This window comes from Amblyomma maculatum, chromosome 8 (assembly GCF_055883805.1).
Source record: "Amblyomma maculatum isolate TAMU_Amacu chromosome 8, ASM5588380v1, whole genome shotgun sequence".
Classification (NCBI taxonomy): Eukaryota; Metazoa; Arthropoda; class Arachnida; order Ixodida; family Ixodidae; genus Amblyomma; species Amblyomma maculatum.
In genome coordinates this window covers 80,869,032-80,892,031 of record NC_139351.1, presented here as the reverse complement: position 1 = coordinate 80,892,031, position 23,000 = coordinate 80,869,032, and the positions used below count along the sequence as shown (strand labels likewise).

Sequence of the window (23,000 nt, the reverse complement as noted above, 5' to 3'; positions counted from 1 at the left end):
GCCGAACTGTGGTGGCTTCAATATGAATAAAGAGATGGCATGCGGTAAAGCTATATGAATGTTGGGAATGTGAGATGCTCTTGGCCACCCGCTTGTCTTATAATACCGAAAAACCCACTTCAAGGGCTCCCGTTTCATTCTCGCTATCAGAACATACTTGAAGTCGCACTCCTTCAGAAAAAGCACTGACAGTTTCTGAACAGACTTAAGGGTAACACGCAAGCCTTCGGCTGTACATTGTGTTATGAAACAATCTTTCTGAATATCACCTTTCATCTTCTTGCTCCCAGCTATCTAGCCACTTACGCAGCCTCGAGAACATGGAAATCTTTGTATCCAAGTGTGAGGCCTTCTGCGGGAAAGCGACGATTGAGGGTGTCAAAAAGGTTAATCATCAAGAGAGCAACCTCCACAATTGGCTCGACACTGTCGAGCCGAGGTGCGCCTCTCCATGCATGGAAAGATATTCCCTTAGCAGCTGAGTGGCTGAAAACTTGTGTGGCTAGCTTCACCCGCATTTTGAGCATATGTGAAGGATTTACATGACAATATGTCAGCTTTGGGCACACCCGAAGTTCAGCGGCATTTTTGGTATCTGCCACAAAAAGTGCATCGTAGCCTGGCAATTTCATTAACCGCCCATTTACTTTCAAAATCTTTTTGTCATTTCCTGATGCATTTGAATAAATGCAGTGTGTCTGCCACAACATAGACTTTTCATGAGGCATCTAGTGGATGGTCAAAACCATTAACATGTCCTAGAGCGCCACTTACTCCGAGCTGCTTCCACATGGCCCTATTAGTAGATGCACCATCGCAGACTACACCATCGACAAACATTCCTGCCTGCTGTAAGTGCACAACGCACTGCAGCAACAGCTGGGCAAGGACTGTCCCCTTTTTTGCTTCTTTCGAAGCAAATACTGCTACGAGTTGCAGATAACTCGGCAGAAGGTGCTAAGGCAAACACTAGACCATGGTGTGCCAGCTCAATACTTTGCCCTCCTTGGTCTCCATTGTGAACAAGTCCAGAAAGCATCATGGTCTGAGTTTACAGCCATCCCATTCTCCCCTGTATCTCATCTGAAACCAGCATCCCTCACTGAAAGGGCATCTTCCTTGCCAGTTTAATCTTGAGAGCTTTAAGAAATTCTCATCAAAACCTCATTTTAGGCTAGCCATGTTTATGTACTTTCTTATGGTTGATATGCATGTCATGGGCAGTATCCAAAGGAATGAGTAAGTGGTGGGGCTCGTGATGTTCAGCAAGAGGCATAGAAATAACCAATTTCTGTAGCACTATTATTCTGCACAAGAAGGAGCTGCATCGGTGGAATGTTAAGAGCTTGCACTGTCTGTTCAACATCTTGCAATTTCATTATTTTATCTTTGCTGTTTTTAAAGGGGTTGAGACACCTCATTTTTCGTTTGCGCGTTATTATTTTCAAACGTTGCATATTGTTTCAGGGAGCATGATGCACAACACAGGAATCTATGTCCGATGAATAATTTATTATTGCATGTTCATACTGAGCGATTTCGGTTTCTGAACGCACGGTTAGGCTACTACGTCACAGCTAGGGAAGCGACACACCAGCTTGGTCATGTGGGGACAAATAGTAGCGACGCAATCTGCTAGTCATCGTCTGCTCTCGCATACACGTGCTGCACTGGCGCACCCAGCCAAGCAACAGCAGTGGTATTCATCCGTCTGCGCTGAAGGAGCCGTTCTTGCAGCCTCTTGTTGCAGTTACCGAGCTGCCTGAGCTTAGCACGAAGTTTCTGAAGTGGCTGCCTGTCATTGATGGGGCTGGTGGATGATCCTGCAAGGAACGGAATCGACGGAAGAACAATAATTTGCTACGTCTGGTTTAGTCATACCTGCATGTAATCTGGCAGCACCAAGAAGTGCGCAATATTGTGAAAGAGTTCTAAAACTGCTAACCTTCATGAGAAAGTGGCGAACTGCTGAACGTAGCTCCTGGTGATAGATCAGCACGTGCTGACACTGCTGTGACCAACCCCGCCTGGCCAGGTTCCAAAGATGAAGCGGTTGCTTCAGTGCTTGTTCTTGCATATGTGTGCTCAGCTGCGACCACAGAATATAAAGAACAAAATATAGTGACAGCACAGTTCTGGAAGTGAAGCCAGAACTGTGCCAGAGCTTAAAGCTTTCACACACAGCTATGACACTCACAATAATGTTGCGCTGTTGAGTATTTGTACAGCTAATCTGACCCTTACAATAAAAAACGACGAGACACCAGCAATCAAGTGTGCGCAAAGCATTTTTATTGGTTTGGGAGTAAAACTTAAGCGTTGCTGCTTTCCGGGCTGCGGCCTTCTGCTCAGCATTGTCTTGTATGGCATCATTTCTTAGTTTGCAAAAGTTGTTTAAAACAACGTTGGTTGCAATCTGTAATACCAAGTGCAGGAGAGTTTTTGCAGTGTGGCCATTTTCACATGTCTCAATGTCGTGTTCGTCCAGGATGGAAATCGTCTGTGAAATCACGACACCACGTTGATTTCTACAGGAGAGAAAATCTTCCGCGGTTGCTCCAAAAGACAACTTCTCTGTAACTAGTTTAGTCATCAGTACCATGTGAACTGTGCATGGCTGGGGAAACTTCAACCCTCCTCTCGACAGGTTAGCTATCATGGCAGTATTTTCCGCTTCGACCTCTCAATTTTCAATCACCAATGTGCTGAAGCAAGCAGAACATGAAAGCTTCTTTAAAGCAGCATGAGCAGCGTATCCTGCAATGTAGACAATAGCATCCATGTCAAAGTGGGCGTGTGTAATATCGTCGTCACTGACAGCCACAGAAAAGTTGCATGGGACAAGATCCTCACTTACGTCTTAACTCTGTTTCCTCGCATGAAAATGTTAAAAGTTTTTGAAGACGAAGCTTCTTCTCACATTCGTAGAGCTGACGCACGGAAATGCGGTACTGTGATCCTGCCAGCTGGCGGTAACGGCCGAACCAGTCTTCTAGCGCATCCGTCTGAAATTTGCCCAGCAGTACGTACTTGAAGTTCTTCTAAGCAGTAGCGCGAGAGTTCTACCAGAGAATGGCATGTCAGTCGCAAAGCACTGCGAGTCTCTTTCGTCAGCGAGCCACTGGTGATGTTTATTCTTGCCCAAGCGTCCAACCAGTCCACAACGCCACTCAGGAAAGCTAACTGTGTGTCATCAAGAGACCTTACAGGGTCTTGCATGCTGTCCCTTAGCCTCTGGCCTTTGCAAGGGGTCCTAACATTGACTATTTGCCACCATGTGAGGATAACGTCAATGAAAAGAGCAGTCGACTCAGCTTGAGGAATCTTGAATGCGGAACCATGTGTCCTGAGGGCATTTGAAACAAACTGATTAATGACGTCGAGAACGAGCTTTACATTTTGCCGCTCCATTGAGGTTGGATTCACGGCTTTTGCGTTCAGTCTGTAAGCAGCCTTCACAAGCGACGTCTTCTGTGAAGAATAAAGCTGCCGCATAGCTGCGAAAGAAGCAGCTTTCATACAAGGAGGCCCTTCAGGCATTGCTCCACTCAAGTCCATTTCAGGGAAATAGAGGCATGTTCCAAGGTTTTTCTGGTTAATCCAATTGTTCCTGATGCACTTCAAGAGATGCACAGGATCGACCACGTAGAAAAGAGGGCGAGCGTTATCGGCTGGATGGGGATAGACAACACTCACCTGAGGACTTGTAGCAAATAACGACATCATCTTGCGGTTCAGAGCATTGTTGTCGGTTATCACAGCGATAATTTTAAGCCCCATTTTCTCAACATTAATGATTATGTTCTTAGCATGCTCATGCAAAATTTCTGCGCTCAGTTTGCTCACAGGTAATATGTGAATGACGTCCTTGTTTGCAGAAAGGAGTGATTGTACCATGAACACATGGGCTGTTGTTGCTGGTTCCGTTGAATGAACCGACGATCCTACTATTGTGCCCCCTTTGTAGTCGAAGTATTGTTTTATGTGTATATCATCGATCATCAGGGTCACTGTCTTCTCGTGGTCTTTCGTTGATTTGACTCGTGCGCTGCCTCTCAGTCAGATGGGGCTTCTGAGCTGCCACGCAGTTTTGCAACCCGGCTTCCCGCAGTCGTCTCCTATGGTGCACAAGGACACCCGAATGTCCATTTCCTGCCGAAATTCTCGAGCAGTCATAAAGGGATCGGCGACTGCTGCAGCAACGATCAGCCTGTCTTCTTCATCGTCCGTGGCCCTTTGTCGACCGGAGCGCTGTGCGTCCTCTATCCTTCCGTTGTCCTCCCGGAAGGCCCAAATAGCACGGGTGACCGCAGATTTCGACCGTCCCGTGCGCCGGCATATTTCCCGCTGAGGCACTCCTTCCACATATAGCCGAGTAATATGCCTTCTTTCTTCAGCAGGAACTCTCGGCGGCATTTTTGCAGAATGCAGACACATGGCAGCGCGACCCATTTATCTACCTTCAACTAAAACTTGCTGGCCAATTGCAAGGCCGCGATCGCCGTCGATGGCAATTTCACAGAACATTAGCAACGTGAGACTGCACTAACAGAACATCCCCAACTTGTTCGTCGGCTTTAGCAGCCTTCATAAGCGCCTGCATTTCTTTTATTTCGGCGACAGTGCCAAATGGAATGCGCGCTCTGCTGACACAGCCAGGTGTGTTTCGCCGCGAAACACGGCGTGCAATCTGCTTCACTTATCACAGCGGCTGGGGCACATGCTATCGCTAGATATCAAAGCGTCACCTGGCGCCGGCTTCGATCTGTGTCTGCTGAGCGCAAGGTAGGAGTAAGGGTACAGAGAAGCCTGCGAGGGTAACTGGAGCGGACGGGCGCCGTTAGAAGGCGCAGAACGCAGTTTTGCCACGCTCTTCCACGTCCCGCAATATTGTGATCGTGGTAGTACTTTTGGGTCATTCTGGTAGTTCCCGCGGCACCCGGGAACACAGCACCGGCCCATGTTTCACGAAGTTGCACTCGCTACACGGCATGCAGGCATTCAGTTTCCCATTCGTGCGCTAGCACAGGTACGCACGCCACACAAGAAACGGCCACACGAAACAGATACAGCCGTGTGAGGAACGAACAGAAATGCACCCAACGCCAGACTGAAAGACTCAAGCAGCAGCTAGACGCTCTCTGCAAGACTGCGTTCGTGTCTGTGCTTGTCCGGGCAAGCGCGAGCACATCGAGGGAGACAATCGAGCGGAGCCGCGCTTGGTGAGCAGCCAGACCGGACACTTGGCGTGACGTAGCGCGTGTGGAAAGGGGGGCCTGGACAGAACCACCTAGACTAGGAGAAGGCCTCGGCACTCCTCCCGTGACGTCACCACACTCAGCCCGTCTGGCCCGTCAGCCTCCGGTTGAGGTGCCGTCGAAAGAAGAAAAAAAAATACTGCAGCATGTTCGTAGGTATATGTCCAGAATTTATTTGCATCCAGTATAAATTGAGCACTGGCGTGATTGAAAGGACTAAGGTGAATTCTTTCCACGTCAATTTCGGCATAATCTGGGATCTCAAAACACTTGTCAGATGTAAGATGAGTACCTCTCCAAAACACACACACAGACATATCCGACGACACAGTCACTGACACAAAAATCTTGGGAGCACCTGCTGTCACTTTGACGTGAGCAAAGATCATTCAGCTGTCGCAAGGTACCGCTGTCCAAAACCTTTTCTCTCCTAGCTTGTGCAGGCGTGCACTGATGTCTTGGAGGTTGTTAATTTTGTTTTCTCATTCCTCGTTCTCATGTGCCAAAGCTGACTGCTTTAAGGCCTCTCGAAGCTGTTCGCTCTCCACACATGCTCGCTTTGCTTCAGGGTCTTCTCTAGACTGGCGAGACTCCGAAAGATATTGTGGGCAGTCGGGAAAGATCGTTGGAATGGCATCAGGCGTAAGCCGGGTGAGCTTCATTTGAACCTCGATGGTCCGTCCGTCGCAGTCCGTGTATTTAGATGTTGTACGTAGGTGCTCGGGCTTGAAATGCCGTTCACAAACCTGCGGAACAACCAGCGCCGTCATATTGTGAAACACATTGACGCCTGCAAAACTGCGACATGCGCTTACAATTCTAAGCGCGAGATCTGTGAAGAGCGCATTTTACTGACCTATGAGCCATTCAACAAATGAATATACACACACGATCGCAAACGCACGCGAGCCCACGTGGTTTACACGTATAAATAAATGGTCACTTAAAAACGTATTCGCATAACAATGGATTATCGTAGTTCGCACTCATACGCTTTCAATGTACATTGTACATATAAATCATTACTGCACTAATTGAAAAGCGAGACAACACTTACCGGTGGATCTTTCAGTTTTCCAACGTCAACATCGTCCCGTCGCACTGCCCACTGCCATTTTTTCCTTCGTTCGGGATCACTTGGGAACCCAAACAGCCTGACTTTTGGCCCGTTGTCGTAGTTTCCTCTACAGTTTGTTCGATGTCATGGGCCGATGTTGTGTGCCAAACCGCATGTGTACACAGAGGAATAAATGGAATAAATTCTCGCCTCGGCGGCTTTGCAAGCTCCGAGGCGAGAATTGCCCTGCGCTCGGAGTGTTGAACTGTTGAGCTACTGGTGTTTCGGGTGTGATCGCCAGTGGTGAACACCGCTGATGTTGGATGGCACGAAATGTATTCGTTCGGCCGAGCGACGAGCTCCCGGAATGTGTCGGGCTTCTCGATGGGTGTCGACCAGCAAGGCAACGCAGTTAATCTGCTGGAAATGGTGCAGCACGTCGAGCATCACAGAGGTAAGTGCAATAGGAAAACCTGTAAAGGTGACTGTTCATACAGCGTCATTCGCATTCAAGTTGTACGCAGGCGGGAAATGACTGAAGATTAAAGGAATACTCACAGGATGCATGCGGCGAATCCAATATTTTTAATCAGCATTTTGCGTTGCTTTTAGCTGCATATTTCTACGACGCATTATAATTTTCTTCAACTTCTCTACGCTGCACGAACTTAAAAAAAAAAAAAAACTGAGTGTGCTTGTAGTTGTGATTTCTTGGTTAATGGTTTCGACGACCGAGAAAGGAAAAACAAGTGAAATCGCCTGATATAAGTCGTTCCTTTAATTGCAACGAAAAAAAAGGAAGGAAAAAGTTAGCCGTCACAATACAATTTCCGCCACCAAGCCGTCTTTACCTTTACGGAAATGGTTCACTTAGGTTTAGGTTTTGCACTGACCATTTCTTGCATTCATAGATTACACGTTACCGGAGCATAGCTTGCAGCTTTGATGATTTTGAATGTTCCTGTGTCATGCGTGTTTGATATTTTATTTGCATATAATTTAGGCACTAAACATTTGCAGGTGATCGTGTGGACCTTGTGCAGCCGTTGCAGCACTTCCGATCCAAGTCATCATGTGGGCAAGAAGTCCTGGGGCCATATTCAACATCATTAACCTCTCTGCTAGACTTGTATAACCTGGGAGGCCACGCCTTGTTCCTGGACGGCCACATCAGATGTGAAGTGCTATGCAGATGGACAGCTCTTTTTGAAGATCGTTACAGCTTGTAGTATGTGCAGATCACATGACATTGACGCCACTTGCAAATGGTAATCGCAGCAGGAACATCAACAAGTACAAGGAAGAGGACGTGCAACATTTATATTAACTCGGACAGGAACAACTTGATCACCTGCACTTGAGATTTTCACTCGCTGTCATGATTTTGATATATGCCACAAGTGATCAATGTGCACATTCTTACTGCTTCATGTTCGATAGCATACTGCTGAAAAGCCGTCCAAGTCTTAATTTTTTCTGTGGTTTCGAGATATAACCATCTCTTTGGTGTACATTTTGTTGATAGCATGTGCAAGAACCAAGTTCAGCTTTGGGGTGGCGCAGTGGTTACGGCGCTCGACTATTGTTCCGAAAGACGCGGGATGGAATCCCGGCCTCGGCGGCCGCTTTTCGATTGAGGTGAAAAGCAAGGTGCCTGTGTGCTGTGCGATCTTAGTGCACGTTAGTGCGATGTTAGAACCCCAGGTGGTCGAAATTTCCGGAGCCCTCCACTACGGCGTCTCTCATAGCCTGAGTCGCTTTGGGACGTTAAACCCCACAAACCAAACCTTTCCTTGGTGCTATAATTTTTTGTCTACCATCTGTAGACATACTGAGCGTATTTTTCTACAAGTGCTGTGGCCCTTGCTGAGAGCTGTCATTCTTTGTTGTATACTTTGCTTTTTTGTGTTCTGCTTAAACTCAGCGTGCATTTTATTAAGTGCTTCATGTCAATGAAACACAGAAAGGTAGAAAAACGTTCTCCTTCTACCTCCAGAAGTGCCATTCTGAGTAGGACGTGCGTGCACCTATAGTTCACAATTCACTTTGGTGTTTGGGGCAAGCAGGCAGTCTGCGATGTACTACTTCAGTGAGAATATTTGACATATGTGCACCCTGGTGGATGTGTCTGCAGTCGTTTACCATAGCAGAGTCCATTTCGTTACACCTATCTTGTGTGCTACTAGGGTGAAACGTGAGGTACCCACTGTGTTTTTCCACAAACTGCAGAGTGAAGCGAGCTGTGCTTCTTTGTATTTGGTTGCCTTTATGCTTGTTTTCTATTGCTTCCTTCATATGCTGAATGTAGAGGAACAGCAATCAACTAGTTTTCCCAAGGATAATTTGTGCATCTATTTGGTGGTCATTGTTTTTCATGTTGTATGCACGGAAAATGAGGCCCCCGCCAACTTGTCAACCCATTTTGGCAATTTTAGATTCCACTTTTGCATAATTTGCCAGTTTCATTTTGCACTGCAATTACTGATGCTTTGTAATGATGTTAATCAAGATCCCAGATAACCTGTTTAACCTCTGCATCAATTGTGTGGCTCGGCTATCAGTGAACATTTTTGTATTCTTCAGTTTTTTCACAAAGGCAACTATTGACTTCTCTGCTTTGTAACTAGGTGATATTGATGTGCATGTGCACCCACTGGCAAAAGTTCTTGAAGGTGGCTTCGCAGGGGAAAGAATGCATTCATTTGTGTACGAGATAAATTGCTTGACATTTCATGTTTCACTATATAACCCATAGTCACAATAATGATGCACAAGCGCAGGAATGAAATAAAAACTTTTTGATAAGATTGTCCTTCATAAATTTTTGACTGCAGCTCTACAAAATGCTTTGCTCCTTTTGTGCATTGCTACATATCTTGTTTCATAAAATATCTCCCTCCATGATAGCGTTGTGTGTAGACCTTCCATACCCCTGTTATGAGGCTGCTATCTGGGCCAGTTGCTTCTTGACACATTCTTGCTGCTGCCACATGCCCTCCAGCACTCACATATGTTAAAAGTGGGTTGTTAAAGCTCACATATTCATGCTCTAAGCCACTGGAGCATGGCTTCATCACTAGAGATGTTTATCGAATGATTGAAGCTGTGTATAACTGCTTCATTATTTTTTTTCTGTTAGTTGCTTTTGTAGCCTTATCTTCACTGTTCTTTGTGAGCTTTAAATTGAGAATTTTAAGTAAGGGGCATAAATTTTATGCCATCACTTTCATTTCATTTATGTAGAAGCACTTTCAAGGAAACTTGTGTTTCATCATCACTTTTCAACATTTTGTACCATTGTGCTAGTACTGAGTTGTATAACTTTTTGCTCTCATAAGTGACAGCTGCACTAATTTCACTTACACCTATCCTATTGTCACATGTGTTTACTACGTTATCTAGTATCCCTATGCTTTCCTATTATATCAGCTTCAGCAATCCTCTCTGCATTTAACCCTCAGAATGTGTTCCATATTTTGCACGTCTGCTATGTGTACAGCCTAAATTGAACACCACAATATATTCTTAAGATTGCATCCAAAAGATAACTTCCTGAAGGTACAATCCTATTGAACACAGTAGACGTCATACTATCCATAAGTGAGCCATTCTTTTTCATGATGTATTCAAGAATTTGTGAACAAAGTGATTTCATTTTATCTTGACCACATTCATCTGTTGTTTCTGTGGTACAGCCTCTGCCACAGCTGCATCCATAACTTGGCTGTTGGCACTGTGGTCAAATGTCTTGCGAGCCAGCAGAGCCTAATGTAGCGTAGATGTTCAGCTATTGGCTTCTTGCTTTTTTTTTTTGATGCAGCAACGTTAAAGCCTCTTTTCTGCACAAAACGCGACGTTGTGAGTGGAAAATCTTGGGCACATTTCAGACAGGTGACATGGCCGAGTACTCAATGTGATGTCTCTGGCTTCACCTTTGAGATGAATGTGTGAGGTGATAAACCTTGCAGGATCTTTGGGTAATAAGACAGGCAACCCTTAGGCCATGGAAACGCATCCGTACAGCTTGGTTAGAGTGGGCTTTATAGGTATCTAGACAAGTGGTCTTCCACATAATGTATCATAGAATAAATACTAGGTGTTAGCAGTAGCAAAGTCTATTCACACGAATGAGAGTCTGCAGACAGGAGCCATAAAAGCTGTTGTGTCATAGCGGTAAACGCTGAGCTTGCGTGTCCCCACAATTGTTATCAGAGCATGAAGTTTTCAAGTGCTGTGCTGGTTTGCCTGATAGCCGTCACATTGAGTGACTTGCTGAAATAATGCTTAAGGCTTGTCTTCCTGAGACAAACATTTCTGCTTTTTGGTAGACTGCATAAAGGGAACATTCTAGGTGTGGCAGGCATTTATGCACAGATAAAATCATTCTTACACACACTATAACTACCTTTGCCCTGTCCATAAGAGAATCGGGGAATACTTGCTCTGTCCCAGGTGCCGACTAACATTTAAATGACGTTGAGTTCCATAATCTTTGATACTGGTAATACTGCGGAACGCATAGCATCCCTTGACTGTAGTTGCAGCCTAGTGGTTTGAGCATTTGGGGACCAATCCTCAGTGGTGTTGGGTACTCATTGGTAAAACAGTGGGTGCTTGCTTTGCTGGTGCTGGGGTTATCTTGGGCCAAACACTTGGAGAATGGGTTTTTGACCCCATCTTGTGTTCCCTTGCTTTGTATAACTAATTTCTCTTCTTTGGTCTCCAAGGCCGTGCCACCTTTCAGATATGGCTATGAGCTGTACAAGTACAACAATACTGTAATTACTTGAATGTGTGACAGCCTTTCATTTTTAGGCTATGTATTGTAGAGTGTGCAGTGCTGTAAATAAATTTTGTATTTTGTATATTGTAATTTTCAGTTTTCTTATAAGCAAGGCTTCATGTCAGGTGCATGTAAAAAAAAACTGCCAAAAAGTACCGAAAGCAAATGATACACCAATTGTTAGTCAATGACGAGCTGTTTAAAGCTACAGGGAATGTGTTACGTGAGTAGCAGGTCTCTTAGTGTGTATGTTTTACCAAAATAAAGGACAGAAGCTATACTGCAACCTGTTGGAAAAACCATGCATACAAGTTGCACTAGCTGCAAATCATACGCTCATTTAAATCACGTTTAGTTTTCCAATGATATGCAATCAGAATGTCAAAAAAGTAAATTTCATGCTTTATTCCCATATTTATGCCCGTATTCAGGCGAGGTTCATTTGAGCATGTTTTTGAGTCGGAGTGTAGAGAGTGGATGTTAGGCCACGGTGTAAGAAATATTTCAGGTGTAGTAACAGCGCCTCCGCGGCCGCGGAAATCTTGTACAAACTTCGACGCTTCACCGTGAGATGGCGCTACTGTACAGGAGGCTTTCAAATGTGCGCCGTCAGGGTTGCCAGGTACTCACAGCGTGACCCGCCAAATTTTTTGCTCGATGTAGCCCAAAAATAGCCAAACGTCGAACCATAAAAATAGCCCAAATAGCCAAAACAGAAAACTTCATAGTTACAGTACACAGTTTATTTCAAACATTTATTAACATGTCTGCTGTGAAGTTTTGAATTCACTTCCAAATGAATGTAAAAAAGAGTATCCAAACATCACTCACTGTACATTGCGGCGGTATTGAAGCGCTCCAAAAAAATATCTGACGGCACAAAGTCTTTGCAGCATTTACCATTTTTCAGCAGTGCAAATTTCACATGCAAAATATTTTCCAAGGTTTCCAAAGACATTCTGTTCCGCAAGTCGGTTTTTGTTAGAGTGACATGGCTAAACACTCGTTCCACAGCAGCATTGGATACAGGCAGCGTGAGTAGAGAAATGGCTAGCTCCGACAGCAACGGAAATAGGCTGACTCCAGCACTGTTTTTGGAACGCAGAACGTTTTTCCAAAATACTGTCACGGAGTCGTCTCGGAGTTCACTAAGCTTACATTGCAAAAGGCAGTATTCGGATTCCATTGCAGAAACAACTGATGGATCCATGAATTTTGCAAAGGCCTTGTAGAATGCATCAAAAGAAAACTTGGCAATATTGTTGCAGTGCAAGAGGTGAAGTTCACTTAATACCTTAAAATTTGTTGGAAGGCGCTTTAATGTGCTTTTGATGCAAGCGACCAAAAAGTTTCGGCAACGCTCAAGAATGGCGATTTTCTTGTCGTCGCCGAGGGAAGACTTCTCTAAGGAGTCGCGAAAGACGCTTCCCAGCTGACAGGCTCGAACATGCATCAAATGGCTTTCCCAAGCTGAATCGGGAGATGCATGATCGGGAAGTACGATCCGCCTAAGCAAACACTTCACAAACGAGCTTAAGTCTTCGAAAAGTTTTGATGGATCAGGGTCCTCACTCTGAAATACTTTGTTGAGTTTGTCAAATTCGTTAACAATGGGGCTCAAGAACTGCACATACAAAAAGTTCTGGTCATCATTGTACATCTCACTCAACATTTTAGCTAAGTAACAACGCTCAGCTGTTTTTGCGACATCGAAGTGCGCCTTCAGTTCCAGCCACTGGTCAAGAATTGCACGGAGAGCACCAGCAATGCTAAGCCAACGCGTCGCACACACACCAACCAACTTTTTGGGGGTTGATCCAGAGTTAATCGCAGCATAAATGCTTTTATAAAACTCTTGACGCTTTGGAGAGTGGGAAAACCAGTTAAAGGTTTCCCGAACAAGGTAGTCAATCTGTGTGGGTAGTACATCCACTGCCTCGTTACAAGCAAGGTGAAGGGAGTGACATACGCATTTTACCAACACGATGTTTGGGTTAACTTCCCTCATTCTTGTGTACAGACTATTGTGCTGCCCGCACATCACACTGGCTCCATCAGTTCCTATACCCACACAGTCACTGACAGAGAGATTAGACTTGTCGAGGAAGTTTTTCAACTCACAGAAAAGTCCTCCAGATGATGCGTCCAGAACTGGAACTAGTCCAAGGAACGCAGTTACAATTGCGCTGCTCTCGCTCGAGTAGAACCTTGCCACAATGGCAAGCTCTTTTGCCGAAGACACGTCTGTGCTTTCGTCCAGGATCAACGAAAATTTTCTTCCCTTCAGCTCATCCAAAAGCATCTGTTTGAAGGTTGGTCCAAGTACCTTGTTCACTAACGCCGTACACTTGGTTCTTCCCATGGATAGCGACGACGCAGTGGTCGAATCTCTGAAACAGTCGCTGATGAGCGGCGTCAGGTGGTCAGCGGTAGCAAGCGAACCATGTACGGCGACATACGCCGCCAAACGCAGCTCCGCAATCTTCGCTTCATGTCTGTTGCTGGCGGCCCTTGGCTGCGAGGTGACAAATCTATCCATTTGCCTTTGTTCGGGTGCAGTCGACGACTGCATGCTTCTAGCATGCTTTTCGGTTTTTCTATGTGCCTTCAGATCTTGCACGTGTGCACGTAGCTCTGTTTTGCAGGCTGTGCAAAAGGCCATATCCCCTGAGGGTGAGCGCGTAAGCCAATCTGTAATCAAAAAGAAAAATTTGTCACGCGCTAATGATCGAGACTGGCATGGTCACATGGAATGCACTCCGAAAAGCGGAACATAATTTTTGGACTGGTACAAACAAGCACTAAAACATTAAAGATGGTCAACGTACCTTTGAATGCAGGATCTTTTTCCCATTCTTTTCTGTACGTCCGCGCGTACTTCGCCCATTTGCCCATAGTGGCGTCGAGAAGCACGTTTCACTATATGCGGACTGTTAAACCTCCACCGCTGTGCTCAAAGTTCTTGCTGCGGAATCAGTGGTTGCCAGTGGTGCAGGGGAAATTAAAACTGCGGGGGTGATAGATGGCCGAATGTAAGATGGACAGGACTGCCTTGAATTGTCACCAGTACTTGCTTTTCGTGTGTTTGAATGGGGGGTATGTTGACGGTTTCAGCGAACGAACCGAATGCACAACTTGCGGTTCACAACGGTTCGCAAGTTGTGCGAATGCACAACTTGCGAATGCACAACAAGCGAAAATGCACAATAGCCCAAAGATAGCCAAATAGCCAACCAACAATATTTCCCGCCAACCACAACATAAAGTAGCCCAATTTGGCTATTTATAGCCCAACCTGGCAACCCTGTGCGCCGTGACCACGGTGGCCGTGACGCGTTGTATCAACAATTATAGCGTTGTCGGTGATGCGTCACCTGTGCGAAATGAATGTACTTGATTTTATTGGTACACTTTCAGCGAAATTGGTCAGCTAGATTTCCAGGTTATGACCTGATATTACTTTAAAGGTGCGATGGCATCTGAAATCGCGATAATTTTTGCCGTGTGGTCCGCTTTTCCTCAGGCAACGAACGCCTAACATGGCCTGTTATTGTGTAGATAAAAAAGCACAATCGAGCTGAAACAATTAAATGACAGCTAACCATGTCTACCAAAGTCCGCTATTTCGCATCGCCACTTTTGCTTTCCATGTGTATGTAGAACAGCTAGACACTGATGTAAATAGCTCGGTAACAGGTCATCATTCTTATGGAATTTAGAACCAGAGGTATTGTTTGTAATACTGACGCCCACAAAAGTACTGACAAGGAGTATGTGTGTATATTTGTTTCTCATGGCACACAAACGGCTTTTCACTACAGGTAGGTGTTTGTTGAGCTCGGGTTAAAAAGAGGGAAGCAGCTGCAAGAATTTCAAAGGCATATAGAACGCACTTAATTTATTCTCTGAAAACACAAGCAATGAAATTACGCAGTAATGGCAAGTAACAGGCCCCGCAGGCGATACTTCGCTCTGTGAAAATGCAACGAAAAGAGAGTGCTTGAAAATTTCAACGAGGATAAAACAGATTTAAACTAGCTTCGATAGCTTGCGCAGCTTTTGCGTTTTGTTTTCAGCATTCTTTTTCAGCTGCTTGCAATACTGCCGCATGCGTAGTGCTACGTAATAATGCACGACTTGTGCCATTATGTCGACTTTATGCTCACTGCATGGAAATGACATCTTATGATTGTCTAGAATGTAGTCGACAGTTATGTCGTAGACATTCTTATCAGAAGCATGCTTCTGAAACTGTTTTTCTATTTCGTTTAAGAGAGAAAATATGGCGACATTTGCATGTAGCAGACCGCCTCGTGTTTTCTGCAAAACTAAGGCTGCTTCGGGCCTGGTCACGTTTGCAGAAGCCGTTAGCCCAGTTTTGCACGCTGAGCAATCGGTGCATTTCAGCAATTTCCTGCATAGAAACCCGGTGACATAATAAATTATACAATCGGTTACACTAGCTGAGTCGGGTTCGTTGTGAATAAAGTCCTCCCATTCATTCTCACTGTCTACAAGACCATCAAGTTTGGCCTTCAGCTCATTGATACGTGGCTCGTAAGGTTCTTTGAAGACTAGAATCATGTTGGACAGGTTTATCAGATGAGAGTCTTCATTTTAATGTACCTGGCAGTTGCCATATCTTGGAGGTCTCAACAAGCTGTACACAGAAAGCATGCTGTACAGCTGCAAGAAAGTTGGTAGACACGGATGCTCATTTTGCCCACCTGCTTGGCGGATAATACCGAAGAATTTTTCGAGCACATCTTGGTTAAACTTCGCAGTTAAAACATACTTGAAATTGCATTTCTCCAACAGGTACTTGGAAAGTTGCATGCTTGAGAGAATAGTCACTCTTAAGCCCTCGGCAGTTGAATTTGAAAGAAAATTTCTTTGGTCAATACGCCCTGCCTTCACGTTTTTTTTCCAATCATTGAGCCAATTCAGGAAAGATTCTAGAACAACAAAATCTTGACTGTGCAGTTTTAACCCTTCCTTTGGATGTTTCCGATTCAATGCATCGAACAAATTGTTCATTTTCACAGTAAAATCAACAGTGCCCTTGACATTCTCTAAACCTGGCGTACCTCTTTTGGAATAGAACTCTAGCCCATTGGCAACGCTAAGGCTGAACAGCTGTGTTGTTAGTTTCACCAGCATCTTTTCAGTATTTGTTGGGTTTAGATGTGAGTATGAGAGTTTAGGACAAACCCTCAATTTGCCTGCATGCTTAGTGTCTGCAACGTATAGCTTGTCATAGTGTGACCAGAAAACACGGGTACTATTAACACAAAGCACTATTTGCTGCAAAAGTCGATTTCGCACGCACTTGACAAGATGTGGTACATCTGAAAAAACATAAACATTCCGCGTCTCACAAGCAGGATTGAGGAAGAAGTTCTTTGTTGCCTCTAGTTCTCCGCTAACGCCAAACTGTTTCCACATGGAGCGGTTTTTTGCGGCACCATCGCAAACAATTCCATCAACAAACGCGCCTGCGTCCTTGAGGAGGAGGATAGCCTTTACGATGAGCTCTGCCAACACAGTTCCTTTTGTGGGTCCAGAGCTGGCGAAAACCGCAACGGGTTGGGAATAGTTTTCTCCGAAGGAACGAAATAAAAACACCAGTCCGTGGTCCGCTAGCTTCTCTGGTGCTGTCACACCATCCCCGAAATCTGCAAATCCAGTGTAGGTCATCGTTCTTGCGTTTACTCGCATCTCTTTCCGGACGTGATTCTCATCGAAAATGAGAATACCATGCCGCTGGAAAGTGTCTTTTTTTGCGAGCTCCTTCTTAAAAGCAGCAAAAAAGCGTGGATCAAAACCACAGTTCACACGTACCATTGACAAGTACTTCTTTATAGTTGAGACACACGGCAGCGGCAATATGTCGTTATCCCTCAAGAATGAGTACGCTGATGGGCTGCGAATGTGAAGAAGCAGGCAGAGTAGTAGCCAATGTTCCGTGTAACGTCGGCCACTTCTGTTCTTGCATTTTGCAGCTGCAATGCACTCTTTAATTGCAGTTGCTTGTCCTTCAGGAATATCCAAGCCACTTAGCTTCTCACTTACGGTTTCATCAGATATCGAGGAGAGTTTATTCTTCGCCTACTTTAGCCGGATCGTGATTGTTTGGAGCCTTTTTCGTAGAGAGTCAACTGACCGTTTCAGCGCATATCGGGCTCTCCTGAAAGCAGCTATGTTATTGGCTCCGGGGACAGTCATGCGGAAATAGCGAGGACGTTTTTTCTCTGTTTTTCTCGACCATTCGTTTCTTGTGAATTCGAAGTGTCGTTGAAACACGCTCACAGTATAAGCACACGCTTCCACTGTGTTTGAGAATCAACGCACATTTTTTGTGCCGCCATTGGCCTGTGATGTCAACAAACGCACTTTCAGGCCGGACTTTAGGATAGGCTCTAACGTTCGGTCCACCAGAACACAAACGTGTTTCGTTGACGCGGGCGATCAAGGACTCAATATCTTGCAAACAGCTCACCTCAGAAGGAAACCCACAGCAGCGAGGGGCTTCTTTTCCCAGTAGCGCAACTGTAACTTTCAGCTCGCTGTCAATAGAAACTGCTTTTCTTGTAACGACACGGCTTGCAGGAGCAGTGAAGTACTCGCTGTAATCGTTACCTGACGCAGTGTTTGAAAGCAGAGTTGCTGACTTAAGAAAATGCAATTCTGCATACACAACTGTTTGCACGCCGTCCAAGTCAATTTTATGACAGGCCCACGCAGTGTTCGGGAGAGCTAGGCTATCTGCCGCTTCGAAAATCGCAGAGAACGCATTTGAAGAAAGCATCATGACGCGTCAATTTGACGTAACCTAAATATGCTTGCGTATCACGTGACATAGCTCCAGCCAATCACATTTGAGCATCCGCTCCTTCCCAGTATGCCATTATTTTCATCACATTGGTTAACCGAGCATAAGTGTTCTCCAAACCACCATCAGTAACTTTGCTTCCACTCCAAAATCATTCGTATTTGTCATCCAGGCAACAAGGATAGCTCCGGTTGAAATAAATTTTCACGGCTACGTCATTTTGACGTAACCGCTAAAAGTGCTTGCCTCAGCTGATGGTTTCGCGCCACAAGTTTGAAGCACGTGACTCTTTTCAGAGCCAATCAGAAATAAAGCCCCTCCAAGGAAAGTAGCGCCAACCATTCATCTCCTCCTCCGTTCCACTCTCCCACTCGGCGAGGCCGCGCGCTGCCTCGACGGTGGCGCCGACTATGACGGACCTGCCGTAGCAGACGACGGCTGGCGCGCTACGAAGGAAAAACGCGGAAAGCAATGATCGAGCCGCGCGGAATTTTTGAAGCGAGATTTTATTCGTCTAACCTGAACTGGCAATACTGGGCATAGATTCCGAAAAAAAAAAAACTATTCCCCCATTAGCACAAGTGACGCTTTCTTTAAAGTGCTAAGCCAACTGTCAGAGGGAAAATTGTGACGAAAGGAAAATTGGACATGTGGACAGCAGTGCACTGCATTTAAAATAATACTTTATTTATTTGTATAACTAAAATGTGTCACATAACATCATACAACACAAAAGGAATGCATGAAGGAATACAAGGCTAGAAACAACTTTAAGGCAAAGCAATAAGAGGGCTCTACAACCAAACAGTTCTCAAATAGCTTTAATAAATATTCTTATCAGTCTCACACACAAAGAAAGTTCACAGTACAGGTACACGTCATCCACGGAACTGTCAGGCTTCCACAAGCAATGAAACCCGAACCAAAAGGAAGTATTGTTAAGTGTATTGCAACAAATACATTAATGTTATATCTTGGCAATGTTATGCAAACGTGGTAAACACAAGCAAGTGCACGTGGTATTGGAGATCACTTTTTTCCATTATACATGTTCGAACCCGATCATGGCGGCTGCGTTTCGATGGAGGCGAAATGCAAATGTGTTCATGTGCTGTTCAGTTCAGTTTAATTTCCTTAAAAACCTCCTGCGGGGTGTATCACTGTATGATGCCAGAGCACATGTTAAAGATCACCAGTGGCCAAATTAATTCAGAGCCCACCACTAAAGCATATTTTTCTTAAAGCATAAAATACAACTAAAGCATAAAATACCCTAAAGCATAAAATACAAGGTAAACAAAGATACTGAGAGGTACAATCGGGTAAAAGCATTATAGTTCAGTATACTTCACAAGGAGCAGTCACAGCGATTACTGGATGCAAGGCCTAATGGTTCATGACAAGTGTTGTCAGACAAAAGAGTGTCAGCTGTGCAAGAAGCAAGTTGATATTTGAGATGCGAATGAACCATGACATATAACATAAGCAGCACTTACGTTTTGAACACCCATTATCTTCGAGGTGCGTGGCACTAAGCTTCTGCAGCGCTGTATGAATTCCTGCACCTAGTATCGCACAAATAAAGAAAGTAATGTTTGACATAATGCAAAAACATAATTTGCCTGTGATGCATAAAAAAAATAACATACGGCAGGCTGGTGGCTTCCTTAATTTTGTTGGCTTCCTATGTACAAACAGGCTCGGTACTGCATCTGGCTTCAGCTTTTTAATGCCGCTGTTGTTCAGGATTAGAGGTTCAAATTGGTCTGCAGTGAAATGGTCCTAAGAAAGCAGAAAACAATACGATTGAATACTGCACCGAGAAAAGACTTTATAACTGCTGTGCGTGCGCTTCCATAGGCAATCCGCTAGCACACCATAATAAAACGCTACATTTACTGTGGCAATTAGGCTATCACAGTGAGGGAAGGACTTCACCCCAAATTCAAGGCAACATATTGCGCAATACGGCTCCCGTTTGCTTAATTGGTCCCATTCTAAAGTAATACTCTTTCTAAGAAAAACAACAAAATGAAAGGAATCATGTAGAAGCTTTAAATTAAAGCAACGCTATCAATTTCCAGGGGCCTATGGTACTTTACAGCCTTTGTCTGCTAACACACACAAAATTTGCAAGTAGCTGCTTGTCATACCTTCAATTCAAGGTCGCGTCTGGCAGTAGCCAAGATGGAAGCAGAATGCAAGATACCAGTGTACTGTGGGATTGAAATGCCCGTGAAGCACCCCATTTGCCCTAAATTAAGTTACCCGCTGCTATACATTACGACCTTCCTCATAGCCAAGTTACTTCGGTAGGTTAAAAAATTAATACCGCAAACTAAATGAATACGTGCGAGCGTACGCGGAAGGAAGCTAGCCGGTTGTATTCAAGGCCCTGCAAAAGTGTCGAGATGTGCTAATTTCTAGCGGAGTTGAAATCATGGCCTGGATAAATTCGTTTTTATGCACAGCTCGTGTTAAAAAAAAGGCCAGCTTACACACGCTTAAACCGCGCACAACTGACACAAATGCACTTTCCTAAAAAGACAGAAGTCGGCAAGGTTAAAAAAAGGCAATGAACCGTAGCACTTACTTCACAAAGCCGTGCGTTTTTTGCAACTTCTTTGAAGTCAGCCCGCCCGATCCTGTTCATCCAAACTCTTCTTCTTTTCGCGTTGCGCGGGCCAGATGGCAAACAAAAAAGCCTTTTGCCTTCGCTTTGTCGGTTCCGGCAACCGAAGGCACAGCAACACGGCATCACGATGAAGCTTGCGCGTGCGGATAAAGCCCCACGTGCAGCTAAAGCGCCCACGTGCAGCTAAAGCCCCTCTATCGTGCAGCTGCTTCGCCGTGCTGGTCCGAAAATGGCAGCCGGCGCGCGCCGGGAAGAAAAAATACACAAAAGCGCAACACGCGATTCCACGTGACACGCATCGGCGAATGGGTGAGCGGAGGAGGCTGGGGAGACAGAGGTGGCGAGGAGGAAATTTTGAGGGGGAGCGCGGAGGCGGCAAGATCTAATAATGGCGGTACTTTGGAAGGATAGAGGGGCTTTAATCAGAAAGACAATATGGCGCCGCCAGGGGAAGGCGAATATCGAGGATCGGGCCCCCGGTCTCTCCTCTGTCGTGACGTCACGCATCACGTGGTAGGTCATGAAAGGTCTATGGTGGCGACACCGCCGCGCTCGAGGAGCTGAGGCTTAGCTCTAGTAATATGCTTCGCATAAAAAATTACTGTCAATGCTTCCTCGAGTAGGCAAAGCAACGGGTCGCAGCTTTTTTGACGACAGATACGCAGACGGTTCGCAGTGCTTGGAACAAACCCGCAAGTCTCGCAGCTGCCATGGTGTCTTCTCCAGGCTGACGTTGTGGCAGAACTGCACCCACGCTCGGCACCTGGGCGTGATGCAACGTGCACGTTATTCACAATTGCGCCATAAGGAATACTGCATACCCCAAACGCCAATGCGTCATTATTCCTATCAATGCTAACTGCAGTACAATATACTTCCATTATATCTGAACTATGGTAGTAAATGCTCGCCCCAAGCTCTCAGCGTCTAAGTGTGCGGTTACGTACGCTCTTCCTCATGCCATGCGGGTAGCTATACTTTCCTATGGTTAAGATTGACGAGAATGAAGGCAGTAACTCCTGCTGAGTGAATTCAGTTAAAGCACCCTCGAGGCCGCGCATATACACGTGGCTGAATTTCGATACTACCAGTTGCGAGGGTCAAATTGGCTTCGCGGTGTTGGAAAACTAAACAGTGTTGTGCTCAGACTTGTCAGGCAGCACAATTGGTTTTAAATTGGCCTTCCGGTCAATGGCATGTGCGTGGTTGCTCCGATAGCCCGGTATCAAGTTAACGCTGGTGATAGCCCCCTGCATGAAACTCACCATAAATCAAACAAATGGTGGGCCTCTTTCGCACGCTCAGCACTTAAAGTGAGTGCCTTGTAGTGTAGTACATAAATATCCCCGAAAACATGAAGCCACGTGCGCACGAACTGGTTACACAAACAAGCGAACAGCCCAACGAAAGCATTCGGAGCATACCTAGAGCAGACGCCTTGTATCAGACGACACTGTCAAGAGCTCACCTGTGAAAATCCAGCGGGAAGCGGTGTAGCTTGACACCGACGGTACTGTCCATGCTGTCGCAATGTGCCACGGCGCATCGTTTCTTCACACGCCGCAAGCTCATCTTGAAAAAAGAGCTAAGCGCTTCAAAAGAACAGCGCAAAGCGTGCAAAGACGGGAAAAGACTTCGCACTGGCCACACGTCGAAGGAAACGACAAAACCGAGAAAGCTGCCGCAGCGATGCGACAAATTTTACAAAAGGGTGACAGAGAAGCGACGCGCAACGACGACGAAAATTTCGCAAAAGGGGTATTTCGAGACCGGCGAGCTAAATTTACCGAGCTTTACCAGGCGCGCTATTGCAGACAGCTGGCGATAAGAAACCGCTTCGTAAGCTCCCGCGGCCACTGTGGCCGGGTGCCGAAACAAGGCCTGCAAAGTCAAGCTATGCTAACCACCATAGTCAAGCTGCAAATGCACCGCACACTCATCAACAGGGGGCGTAACAAGAACGTTGCAAAATATTAGAAATGCGGCTTAATGTTTTGCCACCATTTTCCATCCGCCTTGTTAGAACGCCTGGTTACGAGACAATACCGACGGCGACGCCGTGAAACGCAGGAACAGACGCCAAAGAGCTACACTCTGAAAATCCATTCTACCTCTGAAAAACACTGCCTAGCATACAATGGACGAAACTATTACTAGCATCAGCAGGGTAGCGCAAATTTCGCGTCATAACTTTAATACCGCCCCGTATCGGAATTTCGGTGCAACGTTATGCATTATTACCCTGCAAGGATTGCTACGACGGGAAGCAACAACATACCTTAGGGTCTCGCTGAGTGCTGATGTCAATGTCGTCGCGGCGAATGGCACGCTCCCACTTAATCCTGCGGTCGTCATTTGGGAATGAAAGCACGCACTTTCGGCCCGTTGTCATAGTTGCCTTTGCAGTTAGGAACACAGCAGCGATCCATCGTATC

At 45.6% G+C, this 23,000-nt stretch overlaps 1 protein-coding gene and 1 pseudogene across 1 annotated transcript in view; one reads left to right on the top strand and one right to left on the bottom strand.

The window, feature by feature from the left end:
- The window catches only part of LOC146181587 (tRNA (cytidine(32)/guanosine(34)-2'-O)-methyltransferase-like), a 308,502-nt gene that overhangs the window by 124,653 nt on the left and 160,849 nt on the right, over positions 1-23,000 (top strand). The gene's annotated exons all lie outside the window — the stretch shown is intronic.
- LOC146181594 (THAP domain-containing protein 2-like) lies at positions 5,648-22,994 on the bottom strand (annotated as a pseudogene).